Below are 20,178 nucleotides of genomic sequence, written 5' to 3'. Positions count from 1 at the left end.
CCCCCACAAGGTCCAAAGGGAAAGCTTGTCAGGCCCGGAGGACCTATCCACCATAATTCACTTCAAAAGAGCAAATAGCTCCTCTTCTATAATCTTTACATGATCTGTGATGTCACTCAAAAAATGCTGGAGGAACTCAGCAAGCCAAGCAGCAACGATGGAAAAGAGTACAGTCAACGTTTTGGGTCAAAGAGTTTCTGATATGACACAGTCCTTTTACAGTATGGGAGTGTCAGTCAATATGTGGAAAGTTAAAATCATCTACGTAACATTACAAACTTATATTATTTGCAATTGTCTGCTATCTCTCTACAAATTTGTTCCTCTAATCCCTACCGAACACAGGATTATATGTGATCAATAATGTAGTCTAATTAACCTGGTCATCCATTTCTCATTCTTCAGGTCTACCCATGGAACCTCTGTAGATGAGCCCCCAATCTGTCCTGTCTGAGCACTGCTGTGACATACTCCCTGATTAGTAATGCTTGCCCTTTAATGTCTTCCCCTCTGTCACAAGAATGTTTTTTATTATATTCTATGTCCAAAATAATGGAACCCTACAAAAGTGAGCTGCCAGTCCTGCCCCACCTGCAAATAAATCTCACTAATGGGTAGAATATCACATATTGTAGCAATTAATCTCTGCCGTGTTTTTTGATACTTCATGATCCATAGTCTTTGAACTCAACAGATCCAAGCATGAGGTGGTAGTCTTAAAAAAATACTCATTATTTAGATTGCTAAGGTCCCTGGTTATAGTGGATGCTGAATGTATCTCAGACCAGCCCCCAAATGTTGTGACTGACTCAAACACGGACACACAGAAGCTATAATTGTGAAATATAAAAAATATTTATTTAAATAGAAAACTCCTAGGTGAAAGACTCCACGAGAATCCATAAAACCATAAGACCATAAAATCAAGGAGCAGAATTAGGCCATTAAGTTCACCAAATCTGCTCCACCAATTCATCATAGCAGATTTCATCATGACTGTCAGCCCCATTCTCCTGCTTCCTCTAACAAATCAATAGCCTATCAACCTGCTCTTTAACTATGACTCCATAGTTGTCTGTTGCAATGAATTCGATGTAGTTTGCACCCTCTGGCGAAAGAAATTCTTCTTCATCTCTGTTCTAAAGGGATGTCCTTTTCTGAGACTGTGCCCTCTAGGACTAGATACCTTACTAAAGGAAACATACTCTCAATTTTCACTTTATCTAGGACTTTCAATGTTCAATAGGTTTCAAATAGATCCCCCATCATTCTTCTAAACTTCAGAGAGCACAAGCCCAGAGCGATCAAACACTCCTCAAACATTAGCCTTTTCATTGCCAGAATCATTCTTGTGAATGTCCCCTGGCCCCTCGCCAATGCCAACACATCTTTTCTTAGATAATCAGCCAAAAACTGCTCACAATAGTACAAGTGCAATCTAGCCATTGCTTTATATAGACTCAGCATTACATCCTTGCTCATATATTCCAGTCCTCTTTATTTTTATTCATTTAGAGAGACATAGAGGCATCATAGTAGGAGGCCCTTCCAACCCAATGAGCCAAAGCTACCCAATCACACCCATGTGATCAATTATCTCACTGACCCCGTACTTCTTTGGAATGTACCAGAGCACCTGAAGGAAACTCACGTAGTCATGTGTAAAACATACAAACTCATAAAGACAGCAGAAGAAATTGAACCTGTGCTGCTGGTGCTGTGATAGCATAATGCTAACCACTACTATGCCACCCTCTGGAAATGAATGCTTCCATTACGTTTGCCTTCCTTGCAACCAACTCAATCTACAAATTAACCTACAGGGAATCCTGAGCGAGGACTCCCAAGTCCCTTTGCACCTCTGATTTCTGAACACACTCCCCATTTAGATAATTGTCTGTTATATGGATCTATGCCTTAGTTACAATGATCAGAGAGGCACAGAGAGAATCTGGATTTACTGACATTCTGGCCAACTAGTCTGTACCTTTAAAACTTCTACCAAGGTGCATGAACATGCACTTTACCACATTGTATTCAATCTGCCCTTCTTGGCCGATTATCCTAATCTCTCTACATCCTTCTGCAGGCTCCTTGTTTCCTCAACACTATCAGCCCCTCCAACTTCCTGTGTCTTTGTATCATCTGAAAACTTGACCGCAAAGCTATCAATTCCATCACCCAAAACATTGACATACAGTATTATATGAAAAGAAGCTCCCAATACCGACCTCTGTAGAAAACCACTAGTCACTAGCAGCCACAGAAAAGGCCTCCTTAATTACCATTCTTTGCTTTCTGCCAGTCAGCTAATACTTAATCCATGATATTATCTTTCCTGTAATACAATGCTCTGTTATCTTGTTTAGCATCGATATCAGAGGCACCTTGGCAAAGACCTTCTGAAAATCCAAGTAAACAGCATCCACTGACTCTCCTTTTTCTATTCTACTGTTATTTCCTCAAAGAATTCCAACAGATTAGTGAGTCAAGATTTCCCCTTAAGGAAACTGTGTTATTATGTGCTTACATAATAAAGACCCTGGGGAGAGATTGAGTTCCCAGTGTGCAATGTAGGTGGTTCACCTGGAACTGGAAGTGATGCTGCTGAACAGGAAACTCACGCATTCTCTTGGTGGGCTGAAGGTTCCAAGTAGAATGTGTTCGAGCTGAAGTAATTCTGTAAATCTGTAAATAAAATATATTCTAGTGTTTTTACCCTTGCAAAGTGTGTCCTTTATCAACAACAAACATAACACCGTGTCAGAATTCGGCGTGAGGTACAAATGCAGCGCGTAAATGAATACCACAAGCGACTGAGAAAGAGACGTTGGTTCCAAAGTACAGAAGCTGCCACCCAGAGGGCATGTTGTGCTTTGGAGCTGCTGAAGTTCACTAGATTCACCAAGAGAATACCAGATGAGAGCCTGAAAAATTCTGTAAGGGATAACCCAAGTCTTTCCACAGCTATGCAGTTTACCAGCAAACTACATGATAATTGGAAACGATCAAAGAGGGCTTCACTATATATTTAGCAGTGAGCAGAGCTGGTGGGTCTGAGGAAAAATTGAAAGCATCTATCTTTCTACATATAATTGGCAAAGATGCTTTGGACATCTACAACAGCTTTCAAATTGATGAGACAGATTTTACATTGAACGCTGTGATGATAAAAATTTGAGGTGTGTTTTGTCCCAAGTAAAAATGTTATGTTTGAGAGATATGAGTTCTTCTGTGAACAGAAGCAAGGTGTTCGTTTTGACTAATACTAAGCTGAGCTTCACACACTGAGAGTTTGGCGATTTGAGAGACTCACTAGTCAGCGACAAAAGGGTTTGTGGAATCACAGATAATGTTCTCAGAGAAAGATTTCTCCAATCAGAAGATTTAATGCTAGAAAAGGCTAGGGCAGTGGCAGCCACACAATCTCAAGCTAAAGAGCTGCACAGAACAGAAACAACAGTGCACACTGCGAAAACAGAGGGACAGAGCACAACGTGTTTCCTACTGTAACAGCACAGCAAATTGGTATGATCAAACAGTAACTGCAACAAATGTTGAAGTATGCACATTCCGAAATGTGTCCTGCTTATAGAATATCCTGCAATAATTGTGGGAAGGGGAATCATTTCACAAAGTGCTGCAAAGCTGGGCTACCAAGAAGAAGGTGCACTCTGTGGAAAGATAAAATGGATTATTTCAGTGACTGTGAATGAGACAGTAATTCCATTCAAGCTTGTCACCTGAGTCCAGGTGAATCTGTGGTCTGTAGATGATTACAAGACTCTTGAAGTAAAGAGCAAGATGCACCCAGTGAAGTTTAAAGTGATTGGCTAAACTGGAGAGAATATTCTAGCGAAAGGAGACTGTATAGTTACCCTCAAGTACAAAGAACAGCATCTAAAGGCACAGCTACTGATTGTTGTAAAGCGACTACAGTCGATATTAGGTCTGACCGCATGCAAAATGTTCAACCTGTTGAAAAGAGTTTTTGTAGTGGCTTCACAGACCAAGGATGACCAGGCAAAGCTTTATAATGACTCTGCAGATGTCCTTGAGGGGCTCGGATGATTACCTGATATAACTCGAGAAACTCATGACAGTTATCTTTTTGAATACTAAATATTCAGTCAAGTTTACTAAATTATACATTTATAATGGTAGCATATCCCAAGCAACAGAATCCCTTTAAATATTCAGTTCTAGTGTTTGATGTTGTGGTGTTGGCCGAGCTTGGCAATTAGCTTGCCGACGTTTCATCACCAGTCGAGGTGACATCCTCAGTGTGCAGCTGTTGATGTTTCTCTCTGGGAGTGCTTCCATTTATATAGCACCCCCCCCCCCCCCCCCACCGCTTTCGCTTGCCTCCATCCTGAGTGGGAAGGAATAGGAGCAGATAGAATGGAAAAACATTTAATTGTGGAGGGCAAATCATGATGATATTCAGTAGGGGGCTAGGAGCATACCGTAAATTGAGAACAAGTGTACTCAGGGAAATGCACAACAGAAATATAGAGGTTGTATGGTAAGAACTTGCTGGGGGTTTTGGAAAAGTTGGTGTCACTGAGGCAGTAAAATGATGGTAGGGTGAAGGAAGCATGGTTGACGAGAGAATTCGAACATTCATTTATAATCAGAATTAGGTTTAATATCACTGGCATACAATATGTCATGAAATTTGTTGTTTTGAGACAGTTGTACATTGCAATTTACAATAATATAAAACATAAATTATGTACTGGATATATAAAAAGCAAAATTAAATTAAATAAGTAGTGCAAAAAGATAGGAAAAGTGCTGAGGCTGTGCTCTTGGGTTCATTGTCAATTCAGAAATCTGATGGCAGAGGAAACAAAGCTGTTCTCAAAATACTAAGTGTGTGTCTTCAGGCTCCTGTACCTCCACCTTGATGATAGCAATGAGAAGAAAGCATGTCCTGGGTGAAGGGGATTCTTAGGCTATGTCCACACTACACCAGATAATTTTGAAAATGCTGGTTTCGTGTAAAAACAATAGGTGTCCACAGTATGTGTTATTGAAAATATCTCTATCCACATTGAAATGGAGATTTCGGCAAATCTCCTCCTCCTGCGCATGCACAGGACACATCTACCAAAAACAAGTGAAATGTTTGGTGTCGAATCTTGCCGTAAAAGTGTGTGTTTGTGTAGTTACAGACTAGAGAAACTTTAAATGACGGACGGCTGTTGGCATTCACGCAGGAGAACTTAAAAGTAAAGAAAAACAAATACTGGAACATATGCAGGCAACTGACAGGGAGTTCATGGACAGATTGACCTGGCAGAAGATGAACATTGAAAAACTGACAAACTCTGTTGCATTAACAAAGCACCTTGTTAAATGTTTAAAACATGTCTGCATCAGTGTTACCTTGTATTTCCATACAATGTTACATTAGGCTGTTACACATCTATTGTCAGAGGAGTACTTGCATAAACAGGTAAACCACCTTCATACAAGCAAGGACAGAAAACAGGGCAAAATGAGTATTCTTACTTATTCAATAAGTTATGGGTCAAAGTATTTGATGAGCACATTTCTAACTCTTCTGGCATCAGTTTCATTGCCGTCTGTTCTGAAATTGTTAGGTTGCATTCAAGAAAACAGTGAAATGGCGCGCTGCCGTCTGACAGTGTTTTCAGATTTCTCCGGTTATCCCGACCACCCTGATCCGGCCAATCCAGTGTTTTCAAAAATACACACTTTGGAGAGCGTTTCTGAAAAGCTCTGGTTTCGAGGGACATAAACCGTTTTAGTGTGGACAGAGGGTAAAAACGAAGAGAAAAGGCTTCGGTTACGGATTTCTCCGGTGTAGTGTGGACATAGCCTCAATGGTGGATGCCACTTTTTTGAGGCATCACCTTTTGAAGATGTCCTGGATATTAGGGAGACTAGGAACCAAAATGGAGCTAGCAGACTTTAGAACTTTCTGCATCTTTCCCCAAGCCTGTTCAGTGGCTCTACCATACCAAAGGCTGACAAAGCCAGTCAAAATGCTCTCCACTGTACATCTGTAGAAATTTGCAAGTGTCTTTGGTGACATGCCAAATCTCCTCAAACTCCTAATGAGATAAAGCCACTGTTGTGACTTCTTTGTAAATGTATCAATGTTTTGGGCCCAGGATTGATCCGCAGAGATGTTGGCACTCTGAAAGTTGAAACAACTCAGCTTTTCCACATTTGATCTCAGGGCTCTTAAGAGTTTTAAACTAGCCAAAAAGGAGCTTAAGAAGGGACTTGGGAGAGTTAGAAGGGAACATAAGAAGGAATTGATGAGTAGGATTAATGAAAACCCCAAGGTGTTCTATATACACGTGTAAAATTGAAGGATGATAAGTTTGAGAACAGCACTAATCAGAAATAAATGAGGAAACATATGCTTTTAGTTGGAAAAGTTAGGTTGAGGTCCTTGGCAAATATTTTCCTTCACTATTTATCAGTAAGAGGGACATTGATGAATCTGAGGATATCTTATAATGGGCTGACATGCTGGAACATGTCAAGATTAAAAAAGGAAAATGTGATGGAACTTTTGAGAAACATTAGTATAATGCTCTGGTTAAGATTTCTACTGCAATGCCATGAGATAGTTTACTTCAGCAGTTTTCTGTAATAGCAATGTGTCTTGCAGGTAAGAGAGTTTTGGCTATAGCTAATGATAATGCGATGTGTTGTTCAACTTTGGAATGTTGAGTAAGCTAATTCTAACTTTCTACTTAGTGGAAAGTTTGAGAGAGTTGAGCAGGAGCAGATTTTTGAAGGATGGTAGTTCTATTTGGGATCTTTCAGACGGGAGCTGCAGAGCAGGGCACAAGGGAAGATGCCGCAGAATGCTGTTGGAAAGAGGATCCCCGTTGCAAGAAGTGCTTTGTGTAGCTGGATGGCTCCAAGGAGAAGGGCCAATACTCCTGAGTAAGCCAATTTGTCTGAGATGGTCTTTGAGAGAAGTTTGGAATATGGTGGCTGCTTTCACGCTGACCATGGGTTCAGTTTGTGAGTAAAGCAATACACCCCCAAGTACTCTGGAGATAAGCTCCAATGTTTATGTGCACAATGAACAGTTTTAACTATAATGGCCCTTTCATTTTTTCTTATCCTTTTCTATAACTGTTTGCTGAGGTTGAAAATTTGGTAAATATACACGTTTTATTATCTTCTAATCTACAATCTGTATTTTTTGGCTACCGATAACTATGTATGGGCTGTATTTACACAGCAATCATATAACCTATGTTCCTTATTGAAACATCTTACCTTTCCTGTTTGCTTAAACACCAAATCATACCAATTCATATTGATTAGGAAAGGTGGCCTTCTCTCCATTGAGTCATGTGGCTATTAGTAGAGATAGCTAACAAGCTAGGCTTCTATATGTGCCTCGATGAGAGGGTTACATTGGGATAGATAAGTCATTGTGCTGAATGGGATATACCCCAGACTACTACAGGAAACAAGAGAAGAGATTGCTGTGTCTTTGATGATGATCTTTGCTTCCTCATTGGGCACAGAGATAGTACCAAAAGATTGGAGGGTGGCACCCTCAATGCAATGCACCTATCGATTGTTGAAAGGTGTAGATAGAATGGGAATGTTCAGGAGGTTTCCCATAGTAGGGGATTCAAGGACTAGAGAGCGCAGCATCAGAATAGAGGGGCATCCATTTAGAATAGAAATGAGGAGGAATTTCTTTAGCCAGTGGGTGGTGAATCTGTGGAATCTGTTGTCACAGGTGCCTGCAGAGGCCAAATCATTTGGTTCTTGATTAATTGGGGCATTAAAGGTTGCAGGGTTGAAAGATTCAAGGCAGGAGCATGGGGTTGAGTGGGATAATAAATCAATCATGATGGTATGGCAGAGCAGTCTCGATGGGCTGAATGGCCTAATCCTGCTCCTATGTCTTATTGTCTTATGCTTAGTCCATTGGGTATCCAACAACAGAGAAACAACAGTAAATACGTAGAAGTTTAGTGATGGCCCATTGTAAAGAATAGTAGGAACTCCATATTCCTGATCTATTCAGATTTTTCAGCTTATTTTTGATTGCTTCCATGCTCTTCCAACAATTTTGACCAACTTAATGTGAAGATCTTAAATGCAGCATTGCAGAGAGCTGTCTACATATTAATCATACTGTGCTCTGTTGTAACAGCTGGAAACCATTTATTTTTTTCTACAGCAGGCTTTTTCCAAGATTCTAGTGGGATTACATTTACTCTGTAAATTGCATACAGTCAATCAAAGTGAAGGTGTTTATCAAATGGAAGTACTTACTTTCTTCAATAGCCAGGAAATTTAACATCAACTCTCAGGGCCAGATGCTACACATGCTAAGTAGCTGCTAAGCTCCTGTAAATTGCTGAATTTGTGTTCAACTGCATACTCTAAGTAAAAGGCATGCAAAATATTGCACAAAGTTACCACTAAAGTTGCATTTTCAATGTTAATTTGGTACACAAATATTAAGAAAATCTTCAAATTTCTTATAAGCCACATTTTTTCCTGTCAAAGCCAGTAACTGAAACAGCAGTGTAGGAAGTAGGTACAGTATCCATTCTCTACCTGTTTCTGCATTCTATTCTGCGGAGTTTATTATGTGTATTATGGTAATGAGTCACTTGAGTCGGGGCTTGGTAAAAGTGAAGGGAATAAGTTACGTATTCTTACTTATTTTGTGGCAGATTATAGATTGTGGCAGAGAACATATCTTTTCTTGATTGCTGAGACGTCACTGAAATAACACTGAATAATACTTAGATTACTCTTAGGTTTGCTTAAGTTCATCACTTTAGGATTGTATGTTTGCTAATTCCTAACAAAAGTTCAAATGAAGGATTTGACTTTGGGAGCAATCATTGGAGCTAAGGGCACGTCATGCAAGTATGACAAATCTGCAGGGTAGCAGACAGAAGGGATTGCTTGTTTTTGGTTTAGTATTGCCACTACAGTTTATCAGCAAAGGTCTTTGAGAGTTATACCAAGCAAACATCATAATTTGGATGTGTCTGTGAATTTAGGAGCACCACAGCCTGAAGCAGCCTGTGGTAAGTAATAACCATTTGTAGATTCATGCTGTGTGTTTGGATTTGAAACACAGTTTTGAAATGGTCAGTGATATCTGTCCAATTGGTGGACTAAAAAACTGTATCAGGGTGTTTGCCTGAAGAGTTAGACCACTTGGATCTGTTGAAAAGCTGAAAAATTCAATTGCTTCCATTGGTCGAAACTGTATCGAACTTGCTGCTGTTTTGTTTGGTTTGCACACGTGAAAGACAACATGAGTCAGTTGGGAAACAGTGACTTTCAAATCAAAACTAAGAGAGAAATTAAACAAACATACAGGTCAGCTTGTTGGGGGAAATGAGAACAGTTACAAAGGCAAGTTGACTACATATAAAGATGATAAGTTACAAATTATATTAACACTAAAGATAGTGCATCTGTAGTGTATGAAGCATGTTCTATTGTTAGCATTGGAATTCTCTGTTTTCTCCTAACAAAGCCTTTTAGACGATCTGTACTTTTCACACTCACCAGCAGAAAGTGGTATGGCAGTAAACTAATGGATTATCACCCTTCTTATTTTTCATTGGTTCAGGATTAGCACACTAATAATTAGTGCATTCAGTAATGTAATGTAATTGCTTTAATTATGTGGCCTGTTAACTAACTTATCACTATCTGAGGAATTTTCTTTATCTAATCTATAAAAGTGATAGATTTTCAGAAGTGCTATCTTTTATTCCTTTGTTTTACATCCCTTTTTAGCATTATTTCTCAGCTCCTTATTTAATTTGTTTAGTATTTGTATGTTTGTTTGTACTTCAAAATAAATTAAAATCTTGGAATTAAGCTGCTTGCTACTTTTGACTTCCAGAAAAATACTAAGAATCAGAAAATAAACAGAGGTCTAACAATTCTGCACCCAACAAAGGGTAATTACTTGAAGACTGGATTGAGTTAATTAATCCACATCAAAGGTGTGTAAAACGTGCTACTTTTTAATCAGGTCAACAAATGAGATTTTAAAGGCAGAGCTTTGTGGCTGTTTCCCTGAGTCGAGAAGCAACCAATCAGCAAGAGGCAGTGTGTAAAAAAGAGCTACCTTTCAGTCAGGTTTGCGTTCACGAATTAAAAAGCAAGAGCTTTGAGCCAGTTTTCTCTGAGTTAGACAATCAACGTCAATGATGTGTGAACAGAGCTCCCTTTTAATCAGAATGGCTGAAGAAGTTGAAGGTTGACTATTTTCTAAGTGGAGAGAAAATACAGAATTCTGATGCATAAAGGGATTTGGGAGTCCTTGTGCAGGATACCCTAAAGGTTAATTTGCAGGTTGAGTCTGTGGTGAGGAAGGCAAATGTGATGCTAGCATTCATTTCAAGAGGACTAGAATATAAAAACAAGCATGAGACTTTAGCGAGTTGACACTGGCGAGACCTCACTTGGATTACTGTCAGCAGTTTTGGGACCCTTATCTTGGAAAGGATGTGCTGAAACAGGAGATAGTTCAAAGGGGGATCACAAAAATGACTCTGGGATTGAATGGTCTGTCATGTGAAGAACATTTGATGGCTCTGGGCCTGTATTCACTCGAATTCAGAAGAATGAGAGGTGACCTCATTGAAACCTATTGAATCGTGAATGGCCTTGATAGACTGGATGTGGAGGGATGTTTCCTATGGTGGAAGTGTCTAAGGCCAGAGGACACAGCCTCAAAACAGTGGGGCGTTCATTTAGAACAGAGATGAAGAGGAATTTCTTAAGCCAGAGAGTGGTGAATCTGTGGAATTCTTTGCCACAGGCAGTCTTTATGTATATTTAAGGCAGAGGTTGATAGATTCTTGATTGGTCAGGGCATGAAGGGATATGGGGGGAAGGCAGGAGGTTTGGGCTAAGAGGAACAATATAAATGGCAGAGCAGATTTGATGGGCCAAATGGCCTAATTCTGCTTCTTTACTTTATGGACTTATGGTCTAACAAAGGAAATCAAAGTTTCAGCCTGGAGCTGGGAAGTAAGACATAATTGTTCAGGAATAAATATCTTCAGTACCTTATTTAAAGAGAGTTTAAGAGTGAGCAGAGTCACGGTTGTACAACCTGTGAGGGGCTTTTATGAATTATCAGAATCCCAGAGTCTGATATTATAGTCACAGTGGAGCTGTGTGAGCTGTCAGACAAGAAGCCAGCAAGTATTAAGATGTTGGATGGATGCTTGTTTGCTTATAACGTGATATCATAGTCACAAAGGAGTTGTGAATTTTGTGAGATTTCTAATATCTAAAAGTGAAGAGTACTCCTTATGATCAAAACTAATACAATGGCCAAAGCTTTGAAATCTGAGTGGAAAAAAACTAACTGAAATCTTAAAACTTACTTAAGTGCTGCAGTTAAACTTGATACCATTGGTAAAGAAATACATAGGAACTGTGCTATTGATGCTAAGTCTTGTGCGGACTGGCTTATATGTGATATTGAAGTGTTATCGGAAGATCAAAAAGATGTTGTCGGGAACTAAAAAGACAGCTTGGATACTGGTGCCTATAACGGAGTTTTGAAGGTGCATGTGCATTGAGTTACAATTGAAGATTGATACCTTGAAGTTTGAAGGCACTGATTTAGAAAAGCACATAACATGTTATAACGGCAGTATGAAAAAGATAATAAATCGGCAGAAAAACAGGTAACTGCAAAAAAGGACAGAATAAGAAGGAATAAAAAAAATGAAATAAATGGAAAAATAACTGATAACTGAAACCAAATTAAAGACTGTCACAAATGTACATGCAAGATATTCAAGAAATGCAAGCTCCATGCTCAAATGAAGAAAAACGGCACTGGATGGAAAATGGTGGATTATTAAATGATGATGGTATATGGAGATATGGCATTAATCACAGTCTTGTAGCCCTAGCTGTACTGCTTCTTTTTCTGCCACAGCAGATATGTTCCTTAGGATAAAAGATGGTCAACAGATTCTTCTAATGGTGTTGGAATTTAAAGTTCAGGTTGCAAGCTCGACAAGCAGTTGAGAGATGTATGACATGTCAGAAAACAAAGCTGGAATAAATGGAGAAGCTATTTCAACTAAGTACTCCATCTGCATAAAAAACCTACAGCACAATACAGGCCTTTCAGCCCACAAAGTTGTGCCAAACATGTCCCTACCTTAGAAATTACTAGGCTTACCTATAACCCTCTAATTTACTGAGCTCCATGTACCTGTCTAAAAGCCTCTTAAAAGGTCCTATTACATCTGCCTCCACCAACTTTGCTGGCAGCCCATTCCATGCACTCACCACTCTCCGAGTAAAATTCAGGTCATTTATAAAGTTCACAAAGAGTAAGGGTCCCAGAACAGATCCCTGAGGCACTCCACTGGTGACCAACCTCCATGCAGAATATGACCTGTCTACAACCATCCTTTGCCTTCTGTAGGCTAGTCAGTTCTGAATCCACAAAGCAATGTCGCCTTGGATCCCATGCCTCCTTATTTTCTCAATAAGCCTTGCATGGGGTACCTAATCAAATGCCTTGCTGAAATCCATATACAGTCGGCCCTCCTTATGCACAAGGGATTGGTTCCAAGACCCCCTACAGATACCAAAAAACGTGGATACTCAAGTCCCTTATTTAACCTGTCTCAGTGCGGTGGTCTCTAGGACCCAGTGGAACCCTGGACTTTATTTAACGGATCTCGGTACCATGGAAATTAGGACCCAGCGGTGCAGCTCTGGTTCTGTAGTGTTTCTGTTCATGAAAATAAACACGATCGCGATTGAAAATAAGGTGGATGTAATAAAGTGATCGGAAAGAGGTGAAACACCATCGCTCATTGGAAAAGTGTTTGGCTACAGTCGGTCAACGATCGGAACAATTTTAATGGTAATGCGAAAGGGTCTGCCCCGATAAAAGCAACAATTATTACTAAGCAACACAGTGGTTTGATTATTGAAATACATATGTTTCTTAAGTGTTTTATATGCATAGAAATGTAAAATATGTACTATATACTAAGAAAAATGTTTGACTAACTGACGCTAAATAATACCGGATGTACCTGTTCCGACTTCAAATCTGACTTAAAGATGGACTCAGGAATGGAACTCATTCATAACCCGGGGACTGCCTGTACTTTAAAGTCATTTCTAGATTATTTATAGTACCTAATACAATGTAAATGCTATGTAAATAGTTGTTATACTGTATTGTTTAGGGAATAATGACAAGAATATAGTCTGTATATGCTCAAATAACGCGTGCTGGAGAGAGATCTTCCAGGTTTTCCAGATCCGCAGTTGTTTGAATCCGTGCATATGGAATCCGTGGATAAGGAGGGCCAACTGTATACTACATCTACTGCTCTTCCTTCATCAATGTGCTTACTCACATCCTCAAAAAATTCAATCAGGCTCATAAGGCACGGCCTGCCCTTGACAAAGCCTCCTAATCATATTATACCTCTCCAAATGTTCATAACTCCTGTCTCGCAGGATCCTCTCCATCAACTTACCAACCACTGAAGTAAGACTCACTGATCTATAATTTCCTGTGCTATCTCTACTCCCTTTCTTGAATAAGGGAACAACATCTACCAACCCTCCAATCCTCCAAAATCTCTCCCGTCCCCAGTGATGATGCAAAGATCATCGCCAGTGGCTCAGTAATTTCCTCACTCGCCTCCCACAGTAGCCTGGGGTACATTTTGTCTGGTTCCAGTGACTTATCCAACTTGATGCTTTCTAAAAGTCCAGTACATCCTCTTTCTTAATATCTACATGATCAAGCTTTTCAGTCTGCTGCAAGTCGTCACTGCAATCATCTAGATCCTTTTCCATAGTCAGTACTGAAATAAAGTATTCATTTAGTACCTCTGCTATTTCCCTCAGTTCCATACACACTTTCCCACTGTCACACTTGATAGCTCCTATTCTTTCACGTTTTATCCTCTTACTCTTCACATGCTTGTAGTATGCCTTGGGGTTTTCCTTAATTCTGCCCACCATTGTCTTCTCATGGCCCCTTCTGGCTCTCCTAATTTATTTCTTAAGCTCCTTCCCATTAGCCTTATAATCTTCTAGATCTCTAACATTACATAGCTCTCTGAACCTTTTGTAAGCTTTTCTTTTCTTCTTGACCAGATTTATTACAGCCTTTGTACACCACGGTTCCTGTACCCTACCATAACTTCCCTGTCTCATTGGAACATACCTATACAGAACTTTACACAAATAGCCCCTAAATATTTGCCACATTTCTTCCGTACTTTTCCCTGAAAATATTTATTTCCAATTTAAGCCTCCAATTTCCTGCCTGATAGCCTCATAATTCCCCTTACTCCAATTAAACACTTTTTTAACTTGTCTCTTCCTATCTCTCTCCGATGCTATTGTTAAAGAGATAGAATTATGATCACTAACTCCAAAATGCTCTCCCACTGAGAGACCTGACACCTGACCAGTTTCATTTCCTAATATCAAATCAAATACAGCCTGTCTTCTTGTAGGCTTATCTACATACTGTGTCAAGAAACTTTCCTGAACACACCTAACAAACTCCATCCCATCTAAACCCCTTGCTCTGGGGAGATGCCAATCAATATTTGGGGAAATAAGATCTCCCTTCTCGACAACTCTGTTATTATTACACTTTTCCAGGATCTGTTTCCCTAGCTGCTCCTTGATATCCCTGTTACTATTGGACAGCCTATAGAAAACACCCAGTAAAGTTATTGACCCCTTCCTGATCCTAACCTCCACCCACAGAGACTCCATAGACAATCCCTCCATGGCGTTCACCTTTTCAGCAGCCTCAGCAGCCGTGACACTGGATTTGATCCACAGTGCCACACCCCCACCTATTTTGCCTCCCTCCCTGTCCTTTCTGAAACATCTAAAACACAGAACTTGAAGTAACCAGTCCTCTCCCCTCAGTCATCCAAGTCTCTGTAATGGCCAGCACATCATATCTTCAAGTAGTGATCCACGCTCTAAGCTCATCAGCTTTGTTCACAACACTCCTTACATTAAAATAGACACATCTCAAACCTTCGGTCTGAGTGCGTGGTGCATTTTTACATTTACAAGCCGACTACGTTACTTTACCAAAGTGCCAAGATATTCAGATGTGCTTATAATAGTGGACAAATTTTCAGGATGGGTGGAAGCTACTTCTACACCAACAGGCAAAACTCTGATTAAGGACTATATTCCTCAATTATAATTGCAATGCCTCAGTGATGCACCATCAATAACTCACTCTGAGACGTAAAGGCGAGATATCGGCTTTTATTGACTGGAAGAAGGAACCAGCGGTGAATGACCACCATACTACATCCTGTAGACTGAGAGGCCGGCCCCAGGCCTCAATTGCCTTTATACAGGGGTCTGTGGGAGGAGCCACAGAAGCAGTCAGCAGGGGGTATGTCCAGACAGGCACACGTAGTTCACCACACTCACTGACTCTGACCAAGGAACACCTTTCATTGGAAATGTTTGTCAAGAATTATGTTGATTGATGAACATTGAATGGTCTTTACGTTGCCCATATTACCCAGAATCATCAGGACAGGTTGAAGGAATGAATGACATAATTAAACAATGGCTAACTAAGTATCATGAAGAAGGAGTACCATGGCCTGCAGCTGTTCTGTTGGTTTAATACAGCATCAAGGCAATGCCAAACAAGAAAACAAAACTGAGTCTATTTGAAGTGGTGGCAGGATGATCTATGTCACTACCAGGAGCTCTCGATCTCAGAGAGGCTGATATACATATTATGTCAGATAGTTCAGTTGATTATTGCCCAAAACTAACACAAGCTGTTCAGTCTGCTTCTCAGCACGTTTCTACTGCTTGGAACGAGGACGAACCTTGACTTCTGGTCAGTGGGTACTGGTCAATAAACTGCATTGGGAGCTTGGAGGGAAGGTCCTTCCCAAGTACTGATAATTACTAATTCAGCAGAGCACGCAGAAGGTGAAAATAAATGGATACAATCCAGCCTCTGCAAAAAGGATAAAGTGACTCCAGCTTAAGACAAGTACCGTGGGAAGACAAGAATATAATTATTGCATATTTTCATTGGACATTATTATTGTAACCTACATGTATTATGTTTGTTTAAAAAGGATTAATCTGAATTTCCAGATGTTCACCTGTGATTCTGCCAGGGCCCCTTACAGAATCAAAAGGGGGGGAGGGAGAGTGTTGGAAACAACTTTTTTATATAATAATACTTTTTATAAGATTTGTATTTTTCATATTCACTTGCAGAAAGTGATATAGCAGCTAAACTAACAGATTATCATCTTGCTCATTTTTCATTGGCTAAGTATTAGCACATTACCCACATGATGTAATTGTTTTAATTATATAGCCTATTAACTAATTTATCACTATCTAAGGTATTTTCTTTATCTTATCTATAAAGGTGATAGAATTTTCAGATGCCACCTTTTACTCTTTTGTCTTATACCCCTTGGCATTAATTCCTCTCTTAGCATTGTTTCTCAGCTCATTGGTAGTTTGTTTAGGTATTTGTATGTTTGCTTGTATTCTAAAATGAACGGAAATCTTGGAATTAAAACTACTTGCCATTTTTGACTCCCAGAAGAACCCTAAGTAGAAAACAAACAGAGACCCAACACTAGCAAAGTGAATACTGAGGGATAAGCATGTATTGCTCTGTAACATAGAAGACCTTAGATTGCAGGAAGAAATTGCAGCAAAGATGGCCAGAGTTAAAGTGCTAAGGGCTTCAGGTGCTGAACGGGCTCCAACAGATCAGTTCTCTGGTGAGAGTTCCTATGTTGACATGAAGCAGAGAAAATCCAGCACACTCAATATCAATGGAGGTGCATTTTAGGAACAAATGTCTCTGAGCCACAAGTTTGAGACTGAAGGTGTAGTTCAGTGTGTTCACTCTCAGCCTGCACCAAGGAGATACTCTGAACCTATGCCATATCCAATAGTACAAGGTGCATCCGAAAACATTGATTTATGGCATGATGACATTCATGTTTCAGCTGATAAAGATGCCACTCTGGAGCCCCTAAAGGTATGAAAGGAAATAATCGCAGAGATGCAACAACAATGGATTACATCTCTGCCTAAAAGAGAGATTCAAATCTTTGATGGCGATCTATTGCAGAATTGTTCATTTATGAGAGCTTTCAAGACTAGTATTGAAGGCAAGTCAGTCTCTAGTAGTGACAGTCTATTTTTTCGAACAGTTCACTGAAGTTAGAGACCTTGTCAAAAGCTGCCAGTGAGCCTGTCCAGAGAAAGAATATCCAAAGGCCAAAGCTTTACTACTGGAACTTCTTGGTGATGAGCAAAAAACTGCCATGGCCTTCATGGAGAAGGCTCTTTATTGGCCACATATCAAATCAAAAGACGTGAAAGCTCTTTAAGGTTACAGTCTTTTTCTTAGAGGCTGTTGCAATGCCACTGAAGACGTGCAGAACATGCGTGAGTTGAACATACCTGCTAATATGAAATTTTTATGTAAATAAATTGCTCATTGAGCTTGAACAAAATGGAGATTGGCAGTCCGCAAAAAGGCACAACCATCAGATTACTTTCACTGACATAGTTGATTTTATTGAAAGGCAAGTAAAGATTGCCGCACACCCTGTGTTTGGGAACACATACAATACTACATCACAGGCAGTAAGCAAAGGTAGGAATAAAGCTGGATCACAAGATAAAGGATGTAACTTTGCCACTGCTGTGGCTACTGTGAAAAGTGAAGCTGAAACTGAGCCTGGATGTGATAAAATGGGTGTAGATTTAAAATAAGCTGTGAATGAAGCAAACACAGTAGTGAATACTGCCCTAGCATCTAATAGCCTTATGGGGCTGGTGGTAATAATTTTTAACTTCCTATACAGGCAGTCCCCAGGTTATGAATGAGTTCCATTCCTAAGTCCGTCTTTAAGTTTTGATTGTAAGTAAGTCGGAACAAGAACATCTGGTATTATTTAGCATCACTTAGTCAAACTTTTGTCTTAGTATTTAGTATATATTTTACCTTTCTATGCATATAAAACACTTAAGAAATGTATGTATTTCAATAATTAAACCACTGTGTTACTTAGTAATAATTGTAGCTTTCATCGGGGCAGGGCCTTTCACATGCTCCATTATTCTCACTTTATCCTTCAAAATTGTTCCGATCATTGACCGACTGTAGCGTAACGCTTTTTCAATGACCGATGACATTTCACCACTTTCCAAAAGCTTTATTATTTCCACTTTATTTTCATTCGTGATCGCCTCCCATCAATGGAACAGAAACACTGTGGGCGACGGGTCTCGAGCTTTGCCAGCTCTCGAGGTTCACTGGGTCATTGGGACCACCGCACTGAATTCCCTGGGTCCTGAAGTCCACTGCACTGAGCCAGGTTAAATGGGACAAGTGGGGGCTGTGCTGGGTTTGGGTATTTCAACCTCCGCAATATTCCACGTGGGAATTGAAACTGGAGGTAGCAGTGCTTTTTTTATGAGGTCAAGTTGCGAGCTCGACATGAACCCGGTGCACTCAGAAGCAATCTGTCACTGGATTGAACTCGAGAACCTCCGTTCTCGAACCCACCACCAGCTGACCGGAAAAGGCAGGAGGAGTCAGGGAAAATCTTGCTAAGAAAAGTTTAAGCCAACTACAAAGTTGCACACTCAACACAGTGTCAATGGCAACAACTTAAAATGGCAGAGGCGTCACGATCCGACTTAAAATGGTGGACAACATTCTCCTTTCTCAGTTTGTAAGTACGAGTTGTTTGTAAGTCGGATGTTCATATCTTGGGGACTATCCGTAATTCCATTTCAGGTGAAATCTAAGAAGAGTAACACAACACTGATTATTTATGCTTTCTTAGATCATGGACGTGCAGCAGCGTTCTGCACCCTGAACCCCATGGACAAGCTCAATCTGACGGGAGAAGGAACACACATTATCTTCCACATGATGGGTCATGAGAAGGTTCTGCTCTGCTGCATCATTTCAGGATTGGAAGCAACAGGCTCAGATAGTGAAAACTATTGTGAACTGCTCAATGTGCATGCACAGGGTTGTATGCCTGCCCACAAATGAACATTTCTCATCAGAGAGCTCTTCAGTAATGGTCTCACCTGAAGCATATTCATTTGCTGAGAATTAGTCAGAAATTGAGCTGCTGACGAAGGTGAATATGCCTAAAGCATTGGGACAGTTGCAGGTGATTCACAATGCTTGGTTGGACTCTGAATGGACCATCGAAAGGAGACCATGGTGGTGGAAGAGATTACGCTCAGCCACAGTTAATGGCATTTCAGTTTTGTGCTTGGATGGGCTTTGGCAGCAGCAGTTGATGATAGGTTTTCCTGACTGCAATCAAAAGGGACAATCTGATTTGTGAGGAGAAGATCATAATCCAGGATAGACTGCTTTCCAAAAGAAGAAATTTGCAAAAATGTAATTTCATGTCTCCTGTGTCTTGATATGTAGCTGTAATCATTATAGTATAATAATCATGGGGCTCAAATGAAGGAGCCATGTATCCATTTTGTACCTGCTTTGCATTCTGTGTTATGGGATTTATTATGTTTATTATGGTAAAACTAGTCATCTGAGTGGAGCATGGTAAAAACAAAACATTAAGGTATGTGCATTGTGAGGATAAAATAGGAATGTTTAACATTGTTTGTACAATGTTCAATTCTCTTCAGAGAATCGGTCGTCCTCTTGGTCCAGAAGCACCACTGGCGCCTGCCATTTTGCCTGTCCTCCCATGGCTGTGTGGTCTTGGAATCCCCAGTGTGGGCCGTGAGGGAGAGAGGTGATGTGCTCTTCCGTATCCCCCAGATTGGGGAGCCTGGGTATGCTCGCCCCGTCGAGGTTCTCTGGAAAGGCACGATGCTCAGTTCACAAATCCTACCTTCGGGTTCCATCTTCAGCAGCCTGGCCTGGGGGTGCAAGGGAGGCATACTGCTCAGTCCCTTAATTTATCCCCCAAGCCTTAAGGCGCTCTTGTAACTCTTCAATCTCGCCGTCAATTTCTAATCCCACTCTTGACACCAATGTGGCGAGCATTCATTTCATGATGACAGACCGGAAAAGCACATTTAATTCAACAGCTGATTTTATTGTGACAAGTACAAAAACTGAATAGGTGCTATGAC

The 20,178-nt window shown here is 40.3% G+C and overlaps 1 long non-coding RNA gene across 1 annotated transcript in view; it reads left to right on the top strand.

Annotated features, from left to right (window-relative positions):
- The window catches only part of LOC132393755 (uncharacterized), an 82,765-nt gene extending 63,799 nt beyond the window's left edge, over nucleotides 1–18,966 (top strand). The window contains exon 3 of the long non-coding RNA XR_009512071.1: nucleotides 18,897–18,966. This is a non-coding gene — a long non-coding RNA (uncharacterized LOC132393755). The remainder of the gene's footprint in view (nucleotides 1–18,896) is intronic.
- The last annotated feature ends 1,212 nt before the right edge of the window (nucleotides 18,967–20,178 follow it).

The sequence above is a fragment of the Hypanus sabinus genome, chromosome 5, assembly GCF_030144855.1.
Source record: "Hypanus sabinus isolate sHypSab1 chromosome 5, sHypSab1.hap1, whole genome shotgun sequence".
Taxonomy (NCBI): domain Eukaryota; kingdom Metazoa; phylum Chordata; class Chondrichthyes; order Myliobatiformes; family Dasyatidae; genus Hypanus; species Hypanus sabinus.
The sequence above is the reverse complement of the archived record's forward strand: the minus strand, read 5'-3'. Positions and strand labels throughout refer to the sequence as shown.